The following is a 14,078-nucleotide window of genomic DNA, read 5'->3' as shown; positions in this document are numbered from 1 at the left end:
ATAAACCCATACATCTATGGTGAACTGATTTTTGACAAAGGTGCCTAGACCATCCAATGTGGAAAGAATAGTTTCTTCAACAAATAGTGCTGGGATAACTGTATATCCACATGAAAAAGATTGCTACCTCATGTCATTTACAAAAACTAATTCAAAATGTATCAAAGAACTAAATATAAAATCTAAAACCATTAAAATCTTAAAAGAAGCCATAAGAGTAAATCTTCATGATGTTGGATTTGGCAATGGAATATTAGATATGACACCAAAAGTATGAGCAACAACAAAAAAATAAATTGGACACCATGAAAACTAAAAACTTTTGTGCATAGCAGGATATTACTAAGAATGTGAAAAATGACCTACCAAATGGGAGAAAATATTTGCAAATCGTGTATCAGTTTAGTGCCCAGAATATATACAGAAGTCTTATAACTCAACAACAAAAGGACAAACAGTCCAATTAAAAAATAGGCAAAGGCCTTGAATAGACATTTTTCCAAAGAATGGATACACAAATAGTGAACATACACATGAAAAGATGCTCAAAATCATTATTCATTAAGAAAATGCAAATCAAAACCACTATGAAGAATAATTTCATTAACAAACTAAGATGACCATAATAACAATAGTAATAACAATAAAAAAAATAAAAACTATTTGAAGGAGGTGGAGAAATTGTGCTCGTGCACTGCTGGTAGGAATATAAAATGGTTCAGCCCTGTGGAAAACAGTTTGGTGGCCCCTCAAAAAGACAGAATTACTATATGGACTAGTAATTTTATTCTTAGGTATATACTCCAAAGTACCGAAATCAGGTGCTCAAACAAATGTGTGTGTGTATGTGTGTATATATATATATATATATATATATATATATACACACACACACACATATATATATATACATATATACACACACACATATATGTGTTCATAGCAGTGTTATTCACAATTGCTTAAAGGTAAGCAATCCAAATGTCCATCAATGGATGTATAGATAAACAAAATGTAATATATTCATATAATGCAATGTTACCCAACCATAAGAATGAATGAAGTACTGTTAAATGATATGATGAGGATCAACCTCAAAAATATTCTAAGTGAAAGAGGCCAGACACAAATGGTCACATAATGTATGAAATATCCAGAAGAGGTTAAATCCACAGAGACAAAATGCAGATTGGTGGTTTTTAAGGGCTGAGGGGAGGATGGAAATAGAGAGAAACTGCCTAAGTATGAGGTTTTATTTTGGAGCAATAAAAATGTTGGAACTAAACAGAGGTGGTGGCTGCACAACATGGTGAGTGCACTAAATGTCACTGAATTATTCATGTCAAATGATTAATTTTATGTTATGTGAATATGCACCTCAATAGATTTTTTAAAGAATTGAACTAGGATCCTTACATACTGTACACAAAATAACTCTAAATGGTTCAAAAGCTCTAAGTATCAGATAAATAGAAGAAAAATAGGCAAAATTAAAAACTTTAATGTAGTTAAAGGCTTCTTGCACATGACACAAAAAGCAATAATGATAAAAGAAAATAATTGACAAACTAAACTTATTTGTTAAGGGAAAGAAAATACAACCCACAGAATGGAAAAAATACTGTGTGTGAGAGTGTACATATGACAAAGAATTCGTACTCGGAATATTAAAATTTTCAATTTAAGAAGATAAGCAATAAAACTTTTAAAAAATGGGCAAAGATTATAGAATACAGATCACAAAAAATATTTGAAATAAGTATGTCAGATAAAGATAAATATATGATTTAACTCATGTGGAATTTAAGAAACAAAACAGATGAACATAGGCAAAGGGAAGGAAAAATAATATAAAAACAGAGAGGGAGGCAAACTATAAGAGACTCTTAAATACAGAGAACAAACTGAGGGTTGCTAGAGGGGGGGTGGAGAGACAGGCTGGATGGGTGATGGGCATTAAGGAGGGCAGTTGGGATGAGCACTGGGTGTTATATGTAAGTGATTAATCACTGGGTTCTGTTCCTGAAACCATTATTACACTATATGTTAAGTAACTTGGATTTTTTTTCTTTTTCTTATTAAATATAATTTATTGTCAAATTGGTTTCCATAAAACATCCAGTGCTCATCCCAACAAGTGCCCTCCTAACTAACTTGGATTTAAATACAATTAATAAAAAAAGATATCTGAATAGTCAATAACTACATGAACCCATGTTCAGCATTAGGAAAATCCAAATAAAACAAGATACCCTCTCATATCCACTAGGATGTCTATAATTAAAAAGATCCTATACACTGCTGGTAGAAATGTAAAATAGTATCATTCGTTTGACAAATATTTCCGCAGTTTCTTGTTAAATACTTTATATACTCCATTTATTTGTATCTACACAAAAGAAATGAAAATTATGTGTACAAAATGACTTGTACACAAACGTTCATCGTGAAAGATAGATCAGTGGCTCCAAGGGAACAGAGACAGAGCAGGATTTCACTGGAAAAGGATATACGTGAATTTTGGGGGGTAATGAAACTATTCAATATCTTAATTATTGCGGGTGTATACATTTGTCAAATTTAGTAACTGTACACTTAAAATGGATGTAGTTTATTACATGTAAACTATACTTCAAAGAAAGTTGGTTTAAAAAAATAGAAGAGAGGGAAGCCTAAATTGGGACTTGGATATCTTCAGTAAAAGTTCCACAGGCAACTCCCAAGAGGGACGCTTCATTGAGGTCCCTGTTTGAGCCAAGGAATGCGGAGGCCAAACATTGTTGGAATAGCTAAGTTATTCACTTGTTCCCTTAAATTTACTAAATGGTATGCTGTATTTCCTGAAATATTCAAAGTATTTATTTAAATTTCCTTTGAGTGGAAAAGAACCCCCTAAATTAGTTTAGGAATAATAAACTTGCATATATGTGACATATATGTGTAACAATATATGTACCTATACTGTATCTAAATATTTAATTTCAACTCAATAAATAATTGAATAATCAAAAACCTTAGGAAGCTTCCTAGGAAATCAAAGTGCTCAAAGTAGTCTTAACAGTTTCTTCCTATGGCTACAGATAAACCTGTTTTCTTGTTTACAAATTAGTTTTAATTTTCTCTTTACAACTACTTCCACCTCTCCCCCCCATTTTCCTGTCTCTCTTTTGGTCCATTTAATTTCTAGTCAGATAACACTATTTAAGGAATTGTATCTGTTTTTTTAATGTATCAAATATTGGTATATGCATATTTAACTGGAATATACCAGTGAATACGGTATTAATACCTTTAGAAATACCAATACCTTTAGAAATAAACCAGAAAAGTTCTTTTAAGTCATCTTTCCACTTGATGGTAAAGACTAAAGCTGAAGAAAGATACTCAAAAAAGGAAAAAACAAATTAGTATGCCTAAGGAAAGGCAACTAGATTCACTGAATTATACTAAACGAGACTACAGATCCCGTGGAAAATCACAGTCATTATTTATTTAACACATACTATGTAATACACATTAAGATACTTCAGGCTAGTATTATTGACCTAATGAGTACGTGGAAAAGTCATGACTTAAATTAAGCTTGACATCAACATCCATGCTCTAAAACAAACCATTACTCAATTCTACTATAGAAACTTTAAAACCAACTATTTATTTATTTATTTTTATTTTTTTAATCTATTTTTAATTTAAACCCAAGTTACTTAATATATAGTGTAATAATAATTTCAGGAAGAGAATTTAGTGATTCATCAGTTACATACAACATCCAGTGCTCACAAGTGCCTCCCTTAATGCCCATCACCCCTTTTAGCTCTTTCCCCCACCCAACACCCCACCCGCAGCCCTCAGCTTATTTTCTGTATTTAAGAGCCTCTTATGGTTTGTCTCCCTCTCTGTTTCTATATTATTTTTACTTCCCTTCCCCTATGTCCATCTGTTTTGTATCTTAAATTCCACATATGAGTGAAATCACATGACATTTGTCTTTCTATTGCAGGGACTTCATACTGCCATAAAAAGAGAAGAATTTTTCCTACCTAGTGCAAAGACCAAAACGCTAAAACAGTCCATCATTCTAATCCTAGGCCCCTTGGTGTCCAGGATACACTATTTCAGCATTCTCTCTACCTCGGTTCTGAAGTATAACCTAACTTCCAAATCCTACTCTTCCAAAAATTTGCCAAATTCCAATAATTTGTCATTCCTGACAAAGGAATGGCTAAGAAATGTGCAGAATCTTCCAAGAGGATGGATATAACAGCCTAATAGCATGCCACTCTCACTTTACCTAGCTGCATTCACCTATACCATCTTCTAGACAAAATCAGAAAGTCTGCATCCTTTCAGGAATACAAACCCTAAAAGTGTTATCTCCCTTCCACAACACCCTTTGCTCCAGCTGGGTGACAGGGCCGAATCTCAATCACTGAGTTTGACACAATTTTCTTTGTCAGGAAAATTATAACTTGGGGTTGGGTACTGGGGAAGAAACAGGAAATATGATTCAAAATTTTCAATCAATATTGGAAAAAAAAGCATAAACTAATTAAAATGTATTTAATTAAGGCTTTGGAATAAATTATAGAAATTACAAGTAATTAAAAACTAAGATACCTTTTTGAAGTATTTATTAAAGAGTGATGACATATCTTACAAATCCTCAATATTTCTAATTCAACTAGAAAACACACATTAATTTATTTTTGAGAGACAGAGAGAGCACAACCAGGGCAGGGGCAGAGAGAAGGAGACAGAGGATCCAAAGCAGGCTCTGTGCTGACAGCAGCAAGCCCGATGTGGGGCTTAAACTCTTGAACTGCGAGATCATGACCTGAGCTGAAGTTGGACGCTCAATGGACTGAGCCACCCAGGTGCCCCAGAAAACACTCAAATAAAACATAAAGGTTTGAAATTACTTTTTTAACCAGGAAGGAATCTGTATTTTATAGCAACTTTTATGTCAATTTATCTAAAGATTTTAGATACATTCACAAGAACCTAAAATAATAGGTTTCATACATACATTACATATTTTCCTCCAAATATAAGTGAAAAAGTTGGATCCAGCATTCAAAATCACTTTTTTAGTGTTGGCAAAGTAAAAGTGGAAAGGTGTGTGTTACCCAGTGGGGGGCAGGGGGGAACATAAGGAGAATATGTGTTATGTTTTATATGAAAGAGTACAAATTAAAAATGACTACTCTTCATTGTGTTCAATGACAAAATTATTACTGGCATTAGGTTATTCTGGCAGCCTCTGGAATTTTTTTTAAGACTTTTTAACCTTTATTGATTTTTGAGAGACAGAGAGAGACAGACCATGAGTGGGAAAGGAGCAGAGAGAGAGGGAGACACAGAATCCGAAATAGGCTCCAGGCTCTGAGCTGTCAGCACAGAGCCCAATGCGGAGCTCGAACCCATGAACTGTAAGATCATGACCTGAGCTAAAGTTGGATGTTCAACCAACTGAGCCACCCAGGCGCCCCGCCTCTGGATTTTTTAAATTTTTTTAAATGTTTATTTATTTTTTAGACAGAGAGAGAGACAGAGTGTACATGGGGAGAGGGGCAGAGAGAGAGGGAACCACAGAATCCTAAGCAGGCTCCAGGCTCTGGGCTGTCAGCACAGAGCCCAAGGTGGGGCTCGAACTCATGAACTCTGAGATCATGACCTGAGTGAAGTTGGACACTTAACCAACTAAGCCATCCAGGCACCCCCTGGAATTTTTTACTTAAAACAAAACATAACAAAACAAACAACAACAGCAAACATTGAAGTTCTATTTTACTACGCTTGATCTTAGCCAAAAGGCTGAAAAGCAATGAAGTTGTATTTTAGAAAAGCAGATAGGAGAAAACTCAAAAGTTGACCTGTTTATTAAAAAAATAAAATCCTGTTTTAGTTATTTCATTAATTCATCTAGCATTCTTGTCCTTAAATAATGATGGCATAAAATAGTTAACTGTAAAATATGTTGTTAAACTGTTTAAATCCAAAAAATGTTGAAATCTACAGCCATAAACTAATATTCAATATTTTTAAATATTTTTTATTGCAAAAGTAATAAGCATTTACTATAGATAACTGAGGAAATACAGATAAGAAAAAAACCCTATAATTTCGCTATCATCCTCTAAGTCTTTTTTTTTTCCACTTAATTTTGAATAAACATTTATCAAGGAGATGAAACTTTAAGCCCTAAAGTATTCTACCCAAGTGAACCAAGTTAATGTTCCTATAAATACATATTTCCATTAACTGTGATTTAAAGAGTATCTATGTTTATATGCTTGCTTTCTATATCAATTTACAATTCTATTAATGTTTAAACCCAATAAAAAATCTTTACAGAATTTTTAAGTACCATGAGGTAAAAATACAGATGAAAAAGTAAACATGTAAACAAAACTAAGAAAAAGATTATAATCTGAAATAACTTAATCCCTTTGGCCTCTTGAATATTTTTCGTTTTTCAGATTAAATCAGGACTTGATTTTAAAAGGAAGCCTGGGCATGCTAAGTGAATTAAGTCAAAGACAAATACCATATGATTCCAGTTATAAGTATTATCTATAAAACAAAACAAATTAATAAACAAAAAGCAGAACCAGACTATAAATACAGATCAAACTGATGGTTGCTAAAGGAGAAGGGGAGGTGGGCAAAATGGGTGAAAGCGACTGGAGAGGTACAGGCTTCCAGTTATGGAATTAATGGGTCACAGGAATAAAAGGTACAGCATAGGGAATATAGTAAATAGTGTGGTGATGTCGTTGCATGGTAACTGATGGTGGCTACACTCCTGGTGAGCAAAACATAACCATAAGAGTTGTTGAACCACTATGTTGTATACCTGAAACTAACATAACATCACGTGTCAACTATACTCAAATAAAAACAAAGCCTGGGTAAATAATGTTCACAATGCCTCTTGGAAATCAGAAAGACTTGATTTTGAACTCATCCTTGTTTTTTACCATATTGACAAATTCAAATTATAATGATTTTAACCATCTGAAGAAAAAAAATATTTCCCTTTCCCTATATGTGTATCATGGTTTGGATTAAAAAAAATGAGACTATAGGTGTGAAAATCTATTAGGAAACAGATACGTTTATAAGCTCATGTTTTTAATATAAGGGTTGTCAATCTGCAAATTCAAATGTGTCGGTCACATTAGTCAGGAAAACAAATTCAAGCCCCTGAAGATGAACCCCTTTTTCAGCCTCTAAAAAAGGTGACCTTCTCAGTTTAGTTTCATTTGTTATTTTACAACATTAGTCTGTGGTTTTTTTCCATTATACAGTATACACAAATGAAGGCATGAAGGCAGTGATAAGGTCTAATAAACTTGTGACATAACAAAAAGAAGTCTTTACTGCGACTGTGGAGAAAAATGAAATGCCCAAATAGGCTGTAAAAGATAAGCGAGCAAACAGAATCGAGAGAGGTGATGGCAAAAAATGAATTTACCCACTATTAACCAAATTACTATGAACTGAGTATACTCATTCTGAAGGAAAATCATCTTTAAAAATTAAAAACCCAGGAACTCAACTGACCATAAGAACTAGAAAAAAGCAGAGTGCCTGGGTGGCTCAGTCGGTTAGGTGGCCGACTTTGGCTCAGGTCATGATCTTGCAGTTCGTGAGTTCCATCCCTGTGTCGGGCTCTGTGCTGAGAGCTCAGAGCCCGGAGCCTGTGTCAGATTCTGTGTCTCCCTCTCTCTCTCTGACCCTCCCCTGTTCATGCTCTGTCTCTCTCTGTCTCAAAAATAAATAAACGTTAAAAAAATTAAAAAAAAAAACTAGAAAGAAAGCTCTTATTTTCTTTCTTCCAAAATGTATCCAGTATTTCCAGGGAGTAAGAGGAATGGGAGATGAGGAAATCCATAACTTATGGAGATAAATTCTGCCAGACAGTGGAAACTTTCAACATACTCACATCTGAAGAAAATGTATAGTTTATTTTACAAATCACAATGTAATAAGAACTGACTCCTTCATTTTGAAACAAAACAATGAAAATTAACATGACCTTAAAGCTAGGGCAAATTGGCTCATTAAAAGCCAGCTAGGAAAACTACTAGGGAAGGGATACTGAAGCTTAATAAATGCTTCACATTTCAAAAGGCTTCCTGAAACTAAATTAACTCAAAATGGGTAAGGCCATTTCCTACAGGGTCATTGTTCAAGCATTTTTCCTACAAAGTCAAAATGAAGGAGGATAGAAAAAGAGTCTTCTTATTTCAAAATAAACTGAAGTACATTTTTTCTAAAATAATTTCTAAAACATTTTTATCTATGACCAAATCTGACCTATTATAGTTAAATTCTTTGTTTCCTAAACATTATCAAAGAGAAATAAAACCCCTAAATAAATAGAAAATAAAAACTATCATAACAATGCTAGTTTCTCTTCCCTCAAACTTCACAGGCAAGATCAGAAATATCTTTATCCTAAGATTAAAGAAAGATTCCGAGTATGAGAAAATTAATTAATCATTAAAACTTTAGTTTCTGTTAATTATGTGAAAGGCTTTCTGCTAGATGATGTGAAGTATAGAAGTAGAAAATTATCACTGCTCTTGAGGTAACTTCTATACTGTTGGTTTAGACAGATGGATAGATGGATGGATAGATAAGGTAGACAGATACACAGGTAGAGATATAGGTATATAGATGACAATATGTAGTTTTAGAAGTCTTCTCAAAGGAAATAATCTGAAATACAAATAATTTTATTCAAAAATGTTGACTGCAGTGTTATCAAAAAAATGAAAGCAGGCTATGTTGAATCAATTGCTATTGGACTTGCCGTCTTCCATAAACTATCAGAAAACTGCAAAATATGTGAAACCAATATTTTTAGACATTGGGAAAAGTTAGAAAAGACAGTAGTCTCAACACTTATATTAAACGTTCTCTTGAATGCCCTAACAATAAGATAAAGAGGAAAAAAAAAAGAGTGTGCATAGTAGAATAAAAGAAGTAAACCTATCTCAATTCACAAAAGACATAATGACATTTGGAGATAATTCTAAGTAATCCACAAAAGACTTCCAGAAATAGTAAAACAATTTAGGAAAATCACAGAATATAGGTCAATAAAAACATCAATTTTGTTTCTATATATTGACAATAACTGAAAACAGAAAATAAAATACAATACCATTAATAATACTATTAAAACAAATGAATACTTAGGGATACATTTAGAAAGTATGTATAACACCTACACACTGAAAAGTAGGAAACATTACTGAGAGAAATTAAAGAAGACCTTAATAAACAGAAATATATATCATGTTCATTTATCAGAATATTGAATGCTATTAATACATCAATTTTCTCCCAAATGATCTTCAGATTAAACAGTCTAATTCAAAATTCCATGAGTTTTATTTGTATGAGTTGAAAAGCTAATTATAAAAGTTATATAGAAATTCAAAAGATGAGGAGGAAAAGGAGAGGAGGAGGGAGAGGAAGATGAGGAGGAGGAGAAAAACCAAAAATCTGAAAAAGAACAAATGTGGAGATTTGCACCACCTGATTTAAATCCTTATTATAAAACTACAGTAATGAAGACAATGTGGTATTAGCTTAAAAATATACATATAGGTTGAGCGAACAGATTAGAGTCCAAAAATAGACCCACAGATATATGGTTAACTGATTTTCAACAAAGGCACCTAGTTATTAATTCAATGGGGGAAGAGATCATCTTTTCAATAAATGGTGCTAGAACTAAACATAATGGGGAAAAAAAACTGCACCAGTATTCTTACCAAATACCATACACAAAATAACTAAATGAGTAAGAAGGTAAAACTATAAAAGAAACTTTTAGAAGCAAACATGGAAGAAAATCTTGATGCCCTTAGGGTAGTCAAAGATTTTTTATAAAGGACACAGAAAGTCATAACCATAAAAAGGTGATAAACTGGACTGTATCAAAATTTAACATTTCCTCTCTGAAAATACCAGTTACAAAATTGAAAAGGCAAGCGACCAAAAGGGAGAACATATCTACAAAACATGTATGTATTAGATTAGACAAGATGTTGAATCCAGAATATATAAAGCTCTTAATACTCAGCTATGAGAAAACAAAAAAGAAATGGCCTACTGAAGCACATGACATGGATGAATCACAAATGTATTATGATAAAGAGGGAAAAAAAAGCTAGACTCAAAAGGTTACATACTGAATGATTCAATCTATGACATTATGAAAAGGTAAAATTATACAAAGACAAAATAGATGAGTAATTGCCAGAACTGTGGGTAGGCTGGGGGGAGGGGGCTAATTATAAAAGGGAAGCATTTTATAATTATAAAAGGGAAACATTTCATATTTTGAAATGATGAAACTGTTCTGAATCTTGATTATGGCAGTGGTTACAAGATCATATGCTTCTATCAAAACTCATAGAATAGTACACCAAAGATAGTAAATTTTACTAAATATAAATAAAAAGACAACTATAAGAAAACTACCACGTGATTACAAAACTCAGATATCAAAATGGTTACAATTAAAGAGTAACTGGGGCACCTGGGTGGCTCAGGTCATGATCTCACAGTTTCATGAGTTTGAGCTCCAGCCTTACATGGGGGTCTCTGCTCTCCATTCTCAGCATGGAGCCCACTTTAGATCCTCTGTCTCCCTCTCTCTCTCTGCTCCTACCTTGCTCACACATTGTCTCTCTCTCAAAAATAAACTTAAAAAAAAGGGTTACTATAATAATAGCAAATACAGGCAAGGATGAGGAATAACTAGAACTTTCATACATTGGTGGAATGTACAATGGTACAACCACTTTGGAAGACAATTTATAAGTTTCTTGTAAAGTTAAAAATAGACTTATGATAACCCAGCAATTCCATTACTTGATATTTGTCCAAGAAAACAAAAGCACATGTCCACACAAAGACTTGTTGCAACGTTCATAGCAGAGGAAGTGGGGGAAAACTGAAGACACTTTTCTCCATTCTGACTCAGTACTTGGTACTTTTCCACTCCTAGTCTTTCTCTTCTTCCGCCTCTGGGCCCCTAGGTCCATAAAACCCTGGGAGCTTTTTGTTTGGGGCTTCTTCATCAGTGAGATGACCTACCCCCAAGTCTGTGCTTATCCAAAGGACCTGGAATCACTGTGTTGAGAAAAATGTAAATGGGAGGGAAGGAGAGTCGGCCCTTTCCTTGGTTTAGTCTCTTGCTTATACAATCATAGTAAGCAATTAAAGACTTGACTGTTACTTTCATTTTGGCTTGTTTTAGTTGGCTACTCAGATTTAGGAGCTCAGCCGAGCTCCTGACAATATGATCATTTAAATAGGTGCCAGTTCAACCAACAGAATGGGAAAAGATATTTGCAAATGCCATTACGGACAAAGGGCTAGTATCCAAAATCTATAAAGAGCTCACCAAACTCCACACCCGAAAAACAAATAATCCAGTGAAGAAACGGGCAGAAAACATGAATAGACACTTCTCTAAAGAAGGCATCCAGATGGCCAACAGGCACATGAAAAGATGCTCAACGTCGCTCCTCATCAGGGAAATACAAATCAAAACCACACTCAGATATCACCTCACGCCAGTCAGAGTGGCCAAAATGAATAAATCAGGAGACTATAGATGCTGGCGAGGATGTGGAGAAACGGGAACCCTCTTGCACTGTTAGTGGGAATGCAAATTGGTGCAGCCGCTCTGGAAAGCAGTGTGGAGGTTCCTCACAAAATTAAAAATAGACCTACCCTATGACCCAGCAATAGCACTGCGAGGAATTTACCCAAGGGATACAGAAGTACTGATGCATAGGGGCACTTGTACCCCAATGTTTATAGCAGCACTCTCAACAATAGCCAAATTATGGAAAGAGCCTAAATGTCCATCAACTGATGAATGGATAAAGAAATTGTGGTTTATATACACAATGGAGTACTACGTGGCAATGAGAAAAAATGAAATATGGCCCTTTGTAGCAACGTGGATAGAACTGGAGAGTGTGATGCTAAGTGAAATAAGCCATACAGAGAAAGACAGATACCATATGGTTTCACTCTTATGTGGATCCTGAGAAACTTAACAGAAACCCATAGGGGAGGGGAAGGAAAAAAAAAAAAAAGAGGTTAGAGTGGAAGAGAGCCAAAGCATAAAAGACTCTTAAAAACTGAGAACAAACTGAGGGTTGATGGGGGGTGGGAGGGAGGGGAGAGTGGGTGATGGGTATTGAGGAGGGCACCTTTTGGGATGAGCACTGGGTGTTGTATGGAAAGCAATTTGACAACAAACTCCATATATTGAAAAAAAAAAGAAAAATGAAAAAAATGAAAAAAAATAGGTGCCAGTTATTTCTTGATGAAATTTAACACTATGTTTTTAGTCTAAGGAAATAGGAATGGAAAAGGACCTCCTCAATCTGTAACTATGAAAAACTTAAAGCTAACATAAGGCCGAAATACTGAATATCTTCCCCAAAAGACACAGTACCAAAATGGATGTCTTCTCTTACCACTTCTATTAAACTTGTACTGGAGGTCCTAGCCAGTTCAAATAAAGCAGCCAGCACAAAAAGGCATAGGAATTGAAAAGGAAAAAGTGGAACTTTCTTTCTTTGCAGACAGTATAATTATGTACATGGAAAATACAAAGTAACTACTAGAACTAAAGAATAAATTTAACGATGCTGTTCTATATCGTAGATTACACTTACACTGTTGTATGGATCTATCAAAATGCACAGAATGCATGCATAAAATAGGTGAATTTTATAATATGTACCTCAAACACTAGAAAAAAGGAAAAATTAGTAATATCTTAGGATAAAAATATCAATCTAAAAATCTGAAACTATAAAGATTCTAGAAGAAAACATATAATATTATTGTAACCTTGGAGTTTAACATTTCTTAGAGAAGACACAAAAGGTACTGAAAGGGAAGGGGCATGAGTGAGCTTGGGGTAATGGAACAGTTCTACATCTTGACCTGACTGTGGTTACTGTGTATACAACTGTTAAAAAACAATGGAACTGTTAACCTAAGATCAGTGAATACCACTTTTTGTAAATTACACTTCAATAAAGTAACAGTTGAAGTGCAAATATTAAAATGTTCACAGCAGCTTTACCTGTAATAGCCACAAACTGGAAACAAACCAAATGTCCATTAACAGGTAAATGGAAAAACAAAATGTGGCATCTCCATACGATGGAGTACTAACTACATAGCAAGAAAATAATGAGCTATGGAGACAAATCACAACATGGATGACTCTCAAATGCTGAGAGAAAGAAGATAGAACAAAGTATACATACCATATGATTCCATTTAAATAAACTCTAGAAAATGAAACAAATGTAAGAAAGCAGATCAGTGGTTAATTGGTGGTGGAAGATGGAATTGGGAAGGGAGGAAGGGACTACAGGAAGGCATGGAAATCTTTTGGGGTGATATATATGTTCCTTATTTTTAATGTGCCAATTTCACAGGCATTACATAGGCCACAACTCCTGAAATTGTATACTTTAAATATGTGCACTTTACTGTATGTCAGTTATACCTCAAAGTTGCTTCAAAACTACAGAGAGGAAGATTTGAGCTCAGTAAAAGAGCTTTTCCTTCTAACAACCAGAAAAATAGATTTTTAGAATTGAAAGAAACTTCATAGGTATTGCTGACAAGGTAGCATACATTCCCTATTTGAGCAATTTTAGTAATGGGACATTTCCATTATTAAATAGCTTAATTGTTAGAAAATTATTGGTATCAAGAGTTCCTGTAATTTAATCCATTGATTCTCGGTCTTGTCTGGTCTCTGGTGCTATCTAAATCTACCCCCCCTCAAATTCAAAATTCATTCAACAACTAACTACTGAGAACCAACTATATACAAAGAACCAGTCTATATACTGTCTATATACTGTGTGAATACAGCCTATATACTGTGGTGAATACATAGATATATAAGACAAAGACCCTGATTTATGGATTTTCCAATTTAGTATCTAAAAATAACTCTGATTATCTTTCTTCATCAGTCTCCTCTGCTTTGGTTCATATAGTGA

The 14,078-nt window shown here is 34.1% G+C and overlaps 1 protein-coding gene across 4 annotated transcripts in view; it reads right to left on the bottom strand.

Annotated features, from left to right (window-relative positions):
• The window catches only part of COL4A5 (collagen type IV alpha 5 chain), a 244,877-nt gene that overhangs the window by 212,833 nt on the left and 17,966 nt on the right, over positions 1-14,078 (bottom strand). The window lies entirely within an intron of this gene.

The sequence above is a fragment of the Acinonyx jubatus genome, chromosome X (assembly GCF_027475565.1).
Source record: "Acinonyx jubatus isolate Ajub_Pintada_27869175 chromosome X, VMU_Ajub_asm_v1.0, whole genome shotgun sequence".
NCBI lineage: Eukaryota > Metazoa > Chordata > Mammalia > Carnivora > Felidae > Acinonyx > Acinonyx jubatus.
The sequence above is the reverse complement of the archived record's forward strand: the minus strand, read 5'-3'. Positions and strand labels throughout refer to the sequence as shown.